Source organism: Suricata suricatta, chromosome 10 (genome assembly GCF_006229205.1).
Source record: "Suricata suricatta isolate VVHF042 chromosome 10, meerkat_22Aug2017_6uvM2_HiC, whole genome shotgun sequence".
In the NCBI taxonomy this organism is placed as follows: Eukaryota; Metazoa; Chordata; class Mammalia; order Carnivora; family Herpestidae; genus Suricata; species Suricata suricatta.
This window is the reverse complement of record NC_043709.1, coordinates 53,925,094-53,936,402: the sequence shown is the minus strand read 5'-3', so window position 1 is coordinate 53,936,402 and position 11,309 is coordinate 53,925,094. Positions and strand designations below refer to the sequence as shown.

General features: G+C 37.8%; 1 protein-coding gene across 1 annotated transcript in view; it reads left to right on the top strand.

Annotated features, from left to right (window-relative positions):
* The first annotated feature begins 2,429 nt into the window (after positions 1 to 2,429).
* SLC16A7 (solute carrier family 16 member 7) overlaps positions 2,430 to 11,309 on the top strand; it is a 90,027-nt gene continuing 81,147 nt past the window's right edge. Inside the window, exons 1-2 of the mRNA XM_029955276.1 lie at positions 2,430 to 2,517; positions 6,726 to 6,854. The gene's annotated coding sequence lies outside the window, so the exon portion shown is untranslated. The remainder of the gene's footprint in view (positions 2,518 to 6,725; positions 6,855 to 11,309) is intronic.

The window sequence follows — 11,309 nt, the reverse complement described above, 5'->3', positions numbered from 1 at the left end:
ATATTTGACAATCTCTTAAGTTTTGTCCCCCTCCCTGTTTTTTATATTATTTTTGCTTCCCTTCCCTTATGTTTATCTGTTTTGTATCTTAAAGTTCTCGTATGAGTGAAGTCATATGATATTTGTCTTTCTCTGACTAATTTGGCTTAGCTTAATACCGTCTAGTTCAATCCACGTAGTCGCAAATCACAGGATTTAATTCTTTTTGATTGCTGAGTAATATTCCATTGTGTATCCATTCATCCATTGATGGACATTTGGGCCATTTCCATACTTTGGCTCTTGTCTATAATAAACTGCTCTAATATCTTAAGGCTTACAACAATAGATCCTTATTTCTTATTCATGCTACTTGGGGATATAGGTCAATAATAGCTTTGGTTGGCTCTTGACTAACCTTCAAACATCAGGGATCTAGAGACGTGTTTTCGTATTAGACGGTAAGGACCACAGGCATAGTGTCAAAACATGTAAACATATTTTAAGGTGACTCTTTGGACATAGCCTAAACTTTATTGCTTTATATCACATTGACACAGCATGCCCAGTTAGTGGGAAGTGAATTATTTTTTGCCTGCAGAGAAGCAGGGCAAACATGGGTAGACCAGTACAAATAATTATGAACAAAAAAACCTGTCAACTGAATTCTCTCATTAGTGTGTAGAAGAAGAAACAACTGATGGCTTGATTAGGTTTCTAAGAGTTCCACAGCTCTTCCTTTCAAAGTTTTACAATCCATTTCCCTGAATGCACTTGATGGTTAATTTCCATGGGCTCCAGCTTTTGTTTCCTCTTTCCATTTTGGCAAATAGGAGTGTTTCCTGAAGTCTCCTGGGAACTACAGAGCTGAAATGGGTGGAGGGCAGAAAACTGAGGCAAGGGACTAGAGGCAAAGCAGAATTGGAACAGGCAAAATAAGTAGAAGGGTGGAGAAAGGCCAGCGATGTGAACACTGCCAGTGGTTCAGGATTGCAGAGTAACATGAAGATGGTAGGAAGTGTACGGTTCTTAAGTCTGAGAGCCTTGTCCTAGAGTAAGAAATGCAGCAAGTAGACTTGAGGAAAGATACCCGACATGGTTGGATTTCAGTTTCATTATCTGCAAAATGGAGACAATAGCTACTCAATAAAATTATGAGAAAATATATGTCAAAGTGTCAGGTGTCTTAATCAGTGATGCTTGTAATTTAAGAGGTAACAAGAGGTGTTTACATGGGTAATTGGTAGTCAGAAAATTTATTTCTAATTTATATCTAAACTGATACATGGAGACCATCTCCGAGTATTCTCTTTACAATTTTTTTTTAATGTTTTAAATTTATTTTTGAGAGACAGAGAGAGAGAGCGCGCGAGCAGGGGAGGGTCAGAGAGAGAGAGGGAGACACAGAATCCGAAGCAGGCTCCGGGCTCTGAGCTAGCTGTCAGCACAGAGCCCGACGCAGGGCTTGAACCCACAAACCGTGAGATCATGACCTGAGCTGAAGCCGGACACTTAACCGACTGAGCCACCCAGGCGCCCCGGGTGTCTTCTTTGCAATACTAAAGCCTCGTCATTTCATTTAGGTATAACGAAAACAAAACCGTATAAAGCAAGACAAAAAGGAAACAAAAACAGAGGAAAGCTCTCTAAAAATATAGCTTCCAGTTTCACTGCATTACTTACAATAACTTTATTTGAGTTGGTTGTGTATGAGTTAAAATTAACCTATTTGTCAAAGCGGGCATAAATCCCAAAATTAGGGCAAGTAATTAAATATGTAAAATTAAATACTTAAAGCATTTTATATAGTAAAATATTATAAGTGTTATTCCAAATTAGTATAATTAAATATATTTTTTACCAACCTCACCCTAAGACTATGGCCTATGTGGTTTTTTAAAAATAAATATTTATTAATTTTGGGAGAGAGCGATTGAGCAGGAGCCTGGGAGGGGCAGAGAAGTGGAGACAGAGGATACAAAATCCCAGTGTGGGGCTCCAACTCAAAAACTCTGAGATCATGACCTGAGCTGAAGTCGGATGCTCAACCGACTAAGCCACCCAGGTGGCCCTTATGAGGTCTTTTTTAATGCATCTCTTTTGTCATATATTTTGAATTTTGCTATCATATACATTTTTAGCATTGTGTTTTCACTGAACAGTATATAATAAATACTTCCCTTGTTATTGCACAGTTTTCATAATTATCATTTAATGTATGTGTAACAGTTTATCAGGCGAATGGCAGTAATATGCTCAGCTAATTCCCAACTTTGGGCATTTAGGTTGTCTTTAGTTTCCCCATACTATAAATATTACTCAAGGGTGAGAAGATGCAGTGGTTATAGTATTGGGTGACAATTCTGTAGGGTGACAAAGAGGTATGTCATAGATGGAACTAAACAGGATTCTAAAAGGAACACTGCTTCACAGGAAGCTTCATGCACCTGGTAAGCAGGGGAAGAAGGGAGCTCCTCTTGGTGAAATGGATGACCGTGTTACTTCATGCTTCTGGCCAGGTTGATTCGCCTTGCTTTGGTACTGTATCTTTTTTTTTTTTCCCTTTGGTACTGTATCTTAATCCTGCCCTCAACAGTAATGTATTTTATAGAAACTTCTAGCATATTTCTAAATCTCATCCTTAATATCAGGAGACCTTATGGATTTCTTTTTCCTTTACCTAAATTTTTAAACTAGGCTTTTTAATAGAAAAGTGAGAAACATATTCTATGGCCCTGTAATCCTCCTGGAAATATTCAGGAATGTTTTTTTAAACACTCCTTTCTTAGTGTCAGTTAATTACCTTCTTTTCAAATTGAGGAAAGAAACAAATACCAGAAAATCTTGGAAGACCAAATGCAAAATGGGAGACCCCAAAATCCGTAAATATAATTCCATTTCATTTTTTCCAGGTTGACCAGAGAATGTCACTAAATATAAAAGGTTAAAAAAAAGATAATGTAGGACAGCATCCTATCCCCATTACCAATTTTTATCTTAGTCCATAACAAAATACCATACACTAGGTGGCTTATAAATAACAGAAATTATTTCTCACAGTTCTGCAGACTGGGAAGTGTAAGATCAAGGTGCCAACAGATCCAGTGTCTGGGAAGGGCCCACTTCCTGGTTCATAGACAGCCACCTTTTACTGTGTCCTCATTTGGCAGAGAGAGCAAGGGAGGTCTCTAGAGCCTCATTTATAAGGGTACTGTTCATGAGTACTGTATTTATGAGGACTTCACCCTGGTGACCTGATTGCTTCCTAAAGGCTCTGCCTTCAAATACTATCACCATTTTGGATTAGGTATCAACATATGAATTTTGAGGTAACACAAGCACTCACAGGTTCTAAGACCATATAAGGTATATTGCAGGTACTAGGGAATAGAGATGGGCATCTTTTGGGGGGCCCCTATTCAGCCCACTACAACTGCTTTTACACAATCCTAAAACTATAGGATTAGAAATTGGGAATTGTTTGGTGTGGGACGTCCATTTCCAATTCTTTATAAATAATTATGTGCTGGTTCATATTATTTTTTATACTTTGCCCATTATAAAAACATCTTCAGTTAGTTTGACCTTTCTTATCAATTAGCATTCTCAGAGTCCTTTTAACTACAGCGGTAGTTCACATCTAAAAATAGGTTTTGTGTTACATTTTGTGGGCAATGCACTATTGATATCTTTCTTGTCTAGTTGTCAAAGTAAATCAGTCTGTAGGATTTAAAAGATGGTCCATCTGGAAGAATAAAATAACCTCTCAGGATTAGATTCCCATTTTAATTCAATTATCTGTTGGAAAAGAGAAGATTTGGTTCAGTTTAATTCCTATTGTAAAATTGGGTGAGTTATCTAAATTTAAACATTGTACGTTAATTTGACACAACTCTATCCTTTTGTATGAGGAAAAGGAAATAGAAAGCAAAAATTCTAGTTCATTATTTTGTAAGGAACATAGTAATCGCTTGAGGTGAAAACACAGCTAAAGTAGGATGTGAAGAACAAGCCATGCTTTATCCATAGGTTATCTAGATGAATTTATAGTGAAGTCAATAGTCTCCTAACATCTATTGATTTAATTTGGGACTTAGTTTGCTGAGTATATTATTTCTGGACTGTATTTTGCAACATAAACTCCTGGATAGCTTAGACTATTGATAAGGGTTCATAAAATTGAGGCATTCTGATTTAGATATGGGTAGTTGAAGAAAAATTATTTGCAAACTATATAAAGGAACATTCTGATATTCTGTAAAATGAATGAGAAAGGGCCCTAAATATAACACTAGAGTCTATCCATTGATCATCACTAATATTTATATTATTTCTTTGTCCTACATCTTCTTCTTCATAGATTAATCAACCCATATTGATTTCTAGAAGATAAGGCAAGGATTTGGGGCTTAATTTATTAGCACATCCTACTATGTAAGTTTTTTACTTGAAATAGCCAAATGTTTTCAGTAGTCATTGTCACCCTTTTTATCAATGGCAATGATATATTGTAGTCTATATACTCAAACCCATTATAGAGAGGGTAGATGTAAATAAGCTGAAATAATGAATTCCTAATGACTTTGAAGGATAGATGAGGTTTGGTATTACAGAGAACAAATATTTGAATTCCGATGGACAAGACAGGCAAGGATATGTGCAAGAACTGAAATTTGGAAATTCATCGTAGAAATAAAACTGAAGGAATTTAACAGCAGAAAGAGCAGGCTTTAAGGTGCTGTGTCAAAGTGTAATCAGTAACAATGGGCCTAACAAAAATACTATTACACTTTGGGGAAATCACTTTGCACCTCTGACTCTTTATGCTCGCTCGCTCGCTCTCGCTCTCTCTCGCTCTCTCTTTGTGTGTGTGTGTGTGTGTGTTTTAACAGAATCCAGTGTTTTGTTTATTTTGAGAAAAAGAGAGCATGAGCAGGGGAAGGGCCAATAGGGAGACACAGGAAATCTGAAGCAAGCTCCATATAGTCAGTGAGGAGCACAGTGTGGGATTCGAACTCATGAAGCAGTGAGATTATGACCTGAGGTGAAACCAAGAGGCCGATGCTTAATTGACTGAGCCACCGAGGTGCCCCATATGCCCTCATCTCTAAATGTGTTTAAAAACACTCCTTCCTCTTCATGGGATTATGATAAGTATGTAACACTCTGTCTCTCTCAAAAATAAACAAACATAAAAAAACAAAAAACCCTAAAGACGGATTGTATGAATATAAATATATTTGCATAAACATGTATTAAAATATGATCGTTTTGGAGACGTAGAGAAAGGGATGTAACATAGACTAATATAGTTATAACTACCAAGCAGGAAGTTATAACTTCCTGGATTTTTGGCCAATTTGTTGAAAAAAGCCATGCATATGCGTTGGTCTTTCTGCAAGAAAATAGACCAGTCAGGTTAAAGCACCGTAAAAGTTTTGTAGAAACGTTTGACGGCATTTAGAATGCAGGCTTGTTGTGGCCTCTCTGCTGACCTCCATAAAGCATGATGATAATTAAGCATAGATTGGAAGGTCAGAGCCCAATTTTCAGGAATGCCTCAGGCTTTCCTCTGAGACTTTGCCCAAAACTCAGGATAGTTCTCTCTCCCGGAGGAAACTGACAGAAAATGTATTTCCTAATATGTAAAAAGGGCTTTCTGCTTTTGGATGGGCTAGTAACGTGTAGTGGAATGAGGCTGCCATCCCTAAATTACCCAGCCTAAAAAAGTTACCAAGGCTCCCAAGGTTAGACCAGAACAGATGTTTCTCTTTGCTGCTCTTACCCTAGACCTGGGAGACCCTCATTTAGTGCGAACTCTTTTTCACTAGCGTAGGTTAAAACTTGTATCTCTGCCTTAACCGTATATCAGTTTTTATTCTTGACTTTATAATCCCCTGATGGCTCTTCATTCTGCCTCCCCCACCCCCCTTCAGTTTCTCACTGACTTGACAACTAGGTAGATCACAGGCTTTGCTCATCCTGTCATACAAATCTCATTTGGCCTGGTGGCTCTGTTGCCTTCCTTCAACACTTCACATACAGAGGCCCTGCATGCAAAGCAGGAAACTGGTTATTTAAGTGAAAGAATTGACTTTTTCTCAGCTTTAATCTAGGCAAAGGAATGTCTAACCCAAACAAAATAAATTCTAAGCACTAACTTCTATATATTCAGTACAAGGTTTAAGTTGAAATAAAAGCATTTGATGTATTTGGGAATTTTAGCATATTTGTCACCCAGATCTGATTTGGAAGTTTTAATTGTAAATCAGAAGGTCCCAAAAAACTTTTACTCCTTTTCATGACCCAGTCTGTCTCATTGTGAGACATACATATTATTGATATTTCCCATAATTCTCTTTTAAACTTTGTTTCCTTTGTCAATGGATATTTTCTTTAATTGAATTTTATAGCAAATGATGTAAATGAATATAGGAAATTATTTGATTGACAGCTAATGAATGCCAATAAAACTCCTTCTCATATTGGTAGATATGCAATCTACTGTTATTTACTTTTTTTAAAAAGGCCTAGTTCTTCATTTTATACTTAGAATTTTTTCTCATGCATGTATGTTTGATCATTTTGTTCATACTGTAGTCATCCAATCAGTGGGTTGACCAGGAAATTTTGCTAATTATTAAAACATGGTCATAGTTTCCTGGGATGAGCTAAAAGCTAATGGCTTTAATGAGACTCGTGGAACTGAATTATACATGTAACCTTTGTTTTTTTCATTTTTTTAGAAAATCCAGATTCTGCTCTACCTTTCTCCCTTTGCATTGCCTTCACATATCACTTCAAGGAATACTGCCAGGCTTAAAATTTCGACAAATAATCCAAAAAAATCTTTTCAAGTTGGCATCTATCAACAGGTAAAATTATGCTTTTAATTCCCATTTTTTCTGAGTATTTCCACAAACAAAAGGAAAAGACGCAACAGCTATAAGTTGTGTAAAATATTAACAGATTTGTGCATAGGAAAATAATGAGACCAGTGAGTGTGTAAGAATTGGATCTTGACTGTTTGGCCGCTTGGAAGTTGTTTAATAATAAACAGAACAGGGGCACCTGCATCTGACTTTGGCTCAGGTCATGATCTTGTGGTTTGTGAGTTTGAGCCCCGAATCTGGCTCACGGCTGTCAGCACAGAACCCATTTAGGATCCTCGGTCCCCTTTTTCTCTGCCCCTCCCCTGCTCATGCACATGCTCTCTCTAAAATAAATTAACATTAAAAGAAATAATGAACAGTTGGAAGTGGAGTTTTTCAAGGGCTAATTGACTACAGTTGTCCTCTGTAATGATTTAGTTAAGAGATCATAAGATACAAATTTATATGGAGAAACTAATCAGCCAAAAGATAAGGAAGTGAAGAAATATAAATGGTGACTCTCAACCCAGAGTATGCAGTTATAATTAAAATCAAGCAAAATGCCATAAACAACAAAAGATCACATCCTAAGATAAACTGGTGAAAAAAATAACAATACAAGAAAAAGGATTAAGGAGAAAAAATATTTCAGTCGTATAATCCTTTTTAAAAAAATGTTTTATTTTTGAGAGAGAGAGAGAGCGGAAGAGTGTACAAGCAGGAGAGGGGCAGAGAGAGAGGGAGAATCCCAAGTAGACCTCATGCTGTCAGCAGAGAGCCTGACTTGGGATTTATCCCATGAACTGTGAGATGATGACCTGAGCTGAAATCAAGAGCCGGATGGTTAACTGACTGAGCCACCCACGTACCCTATTATGATCCTTTTTTTGAGTTTTTATGAGCATAGATTCCTGTCTATACAATAGAAATCCCAACATCAACCTAGCTCATTAGCAAATTTCAGTATTCATATTCAGAACATGATTTGAATGTTAGTAAATTTCAGTATTCATATTGATCTAATGATTTTAGAAGTATATTTAAGATTATTTAGAAATGTTATTTTTGAAATGACTACAAAACAAATTATCCCGTTGTCTTTCTGAGTGTTTACAATAGCAAATGTGATAAAAGCTACACAATAGTTTAAACTCAATAATAAAAGACAGGTTCTTTTATGCAAATAAGAAAATTGTAGAGAAATATTCTACCTATTTTAAATTTCATTTTTATCATTTTTCCTATGTGAATTTTTTGAAAGCAAAGTCCTTCAGTATAACTATGGACAGATTAGAAAATTTTAGAATTTAGACTGTTTTCATTCAAAATCTAGAAAACACGTATAGAAGATCACTGAAAATATCCCTGATATAATCTGACATTAAATAAAAAATCTGTCTCTGTTTTCGTAGCTATCTGTTTAGTTTTTTGGTAGGTTTTCTGAAAACATGTGGCAGAATTCGTTTTTATTAACTCATTTCCAACATTATTTTACTAAAAAATTGCTTCTCTCTTTCCTCTACACTGCAATTGAAATATATTCACAAATAACATGAGAGTAGTAAGAAGAAGATACTGAGAAATGCTAGCAATTACAGCAAAAACTAAGCAAACAGCTTTACAAAGAAACATTGATGTTAGGCAGCCAAAATTCAGCTGTATTAAGTTATACATGATCATTTCTTCCACAGGGGAGTGGGTGCCTCTGTACCATAGAGCTACCAGTTAAATGTTCCTAGGTATATCCAAAGAGAAAGTCCTTTCTATTAACAAACAATAACATGCCATCCATTTGTTTGGAAGAATTTCATTGCTATGAAAAAGACATAAAATATATCATTTATTAAATCATAGGTAGCACCATTTTGAAAAGAGCCATAAAATTAATTCATTAAAACCATATAATTTCCAATGCTATGAGTATAGAAAATAGATGCATGTGAAATATGTTTAAGTATTCTCATTTATTAAAAGGCAAATTGTAAAATGTATCTAGTGATCTAATAATTTAAAAATCTGTTCTTTAAAATCTATCAGATTTAGTACACTGCCCTTGTAAAAATTTTTTTAAATGTTTATTTTTGAGAGAGACAGACACACAGCGTGCAAGCAGGGGAGGGGCAAAGAGAGAGGGGGACACAGAATCTGAGGCAGGCTCCAGGCTCTGAGCTGTTAGCACAGAGCCCAATACGGGGCTTGAACTCACAGGCCATGAGATCATGGCCTGACTGAGCCACCCAGGCACACCATACATGGTCCTTTTAAAAATTTGTATAGAAAATCTTAAATATTTTGGAATAAAAATGTATTCTGTTTTTTTAAAGTTTTTATTTATTTACTTTGAGAGTGGAAGCATACGTGGGGGAGGAACAGAGAGAGAGGGTGAGAGAGAAAATCCCAAGCAGACTCCACAGTATCGGGCTACAACCCAAAGCAGGGCTCAAACTCATGAACTGGGAGATTACCACCTTAGTGGAAATCAAGAGTCAGACACTTAACCTACGGAGCCACTTATGACGGTCAATCAACTGACCCACCCAGGAGCCGCCAAATGTATTCTGTTTTTAAGTGATGATAGTTCTGTTTTTACTATGCTTAGAAATCAGATTGAGATAGGCTTTATTTTGGAATTGGTACTTCAATACAGATCTGAAGCCATTGAGGAATTTTTATTTCTGTAAGTGGATGTCAAATGGTTTCTATTTTTTAGCCCATAACAAAGTGACATACCTCATTCAGTTTTTTTGTTAATTTTCTGAATATAAGAATATTAAAAAGTATTCATGAAAAGTTATATAATTGTAGTTGTAACTGGAATATACTATTTTGGTGATTATCAAGAGTAATATATGGAAATGGAAATATGGTTTAAACTGTTATTGGAGGGTGGAGCCAAGATGGCAGAGAGGAAGGGAGCTCTGTAAACTCCATCCGCACCATTTTTCGAACTGAGAAGGATATTACATTCATCTGCGAGAGCGGAAGGAGAAAATACGAACTCCAGAAGGAATAGAACCTCAAGGATATCTGAGTGAGTGGGGGGCGAACGGGGGAGATCCGAAAATGGGCCAGCCCGGGACGGGCAGGGGAGGTAAGATCCCCAGCCCAACATGGCGCAAGCGCGCGGCACCCGAGAGACAAAGGGAAGAGACAGAGTCGGAACACGCTCATAGAACTGTCTCTGGGGAAGAGGTATAGAACGCTTGGCTGCGCTTGGAGACAGAAACCCACTCCATAGATAACTGCTGGGTAGCCTGAATCCCAAAATGGGGTGGCGCAAGAGAAGGAATAGCTTCCAGCCCGAAGCCATCTCGATGGGGAATCAGAGGCGTCTGTGGCTGTGAGAAGCGGCTGCGCTGGGGAGGTGCGCTCCCCAGAGGGAAGCGGCCTGAGCGGCGACTGCGCCAGGCCCGAGCAATTCGAACATGGTTTTGGGAACAGGACCACGGACAGCATTTCCACGGCACACCTCGCCCCCTGCACGGACGGCGCAAATCCCGGGTTTCCACAGGGAAAAAATAGGGCGCACACCGACGGGGCACCCAACAAAGAGTCGGTGGCGGGTGGAGGCCCGGGCGTGCGCTTAGACTGCAGGAGCTCCCAGCTCATTTCCAGTAGCGCACAGCGTCTTGAGCAAAGCTATCGGAAACTAGGAGAGACTTGGTTTTTGCTTTCTGTTTTTTTCCTTTCCCCCATTGCAATCACGATCCTGACTGGGGGTGGGGACTCCGCAATTGAGTCTGTGAAGGCGCACATTCACCTCCTGCTGCTCATTTCGCCTCAGGCAGGGGCGGAGTCTCTGAGAACAGACTCCAAGACTTACCACATCAAACCAATCCTATCCACCAGGGGGAGCTGCTGCTTGCTTTTTTTTTTTCCGTTTATTTTTTTTTTTGGATGTTTGTTTTTTTAATATATAACAAAAAATATTTTTTTCTTCACTAGTTTCGTACTTATTTCTTTGTCATTATTACCTTTTTTTCCTTTTTCTTTACTCAATTCCTTTAAATTTTACTCCTTATATTCCTTTCTCCTTTCTCCCTTACTTTTTCACCTTCTTGCAACCCAGATATATTCTCCTGTATCTCATCCTTACCTCTCCCCTAAACCGGTCATACACTTTTAAGCGGTCTACTCTCCTTTGTCGTCTCCGACCACCTTATATATATTTTCTTTTGTCGTTTCTTCTTTCTCTTTTCTTTTTCTTTTCTCTTCTCTTCCTTTCACCTCTTTACCTCCCATCTTCTTTCTTTTCATTCCCCCCCTGTAATGTGTTTCTTTGTTTGATTTGTCTGTGTGTATGTGTGCTTCTGTTCCCTCGGTGTTTGTCAGTCTGTTTTCCTTCATAGGACTACACCAAGAAACAAGCCAAAGTGTGCAAGAAGGCGAGTCCCAAATATTGCAGAGTAGGGAAATAAAATACTCACAGGCACAACAAGAGAAACTGAGAGATATCAT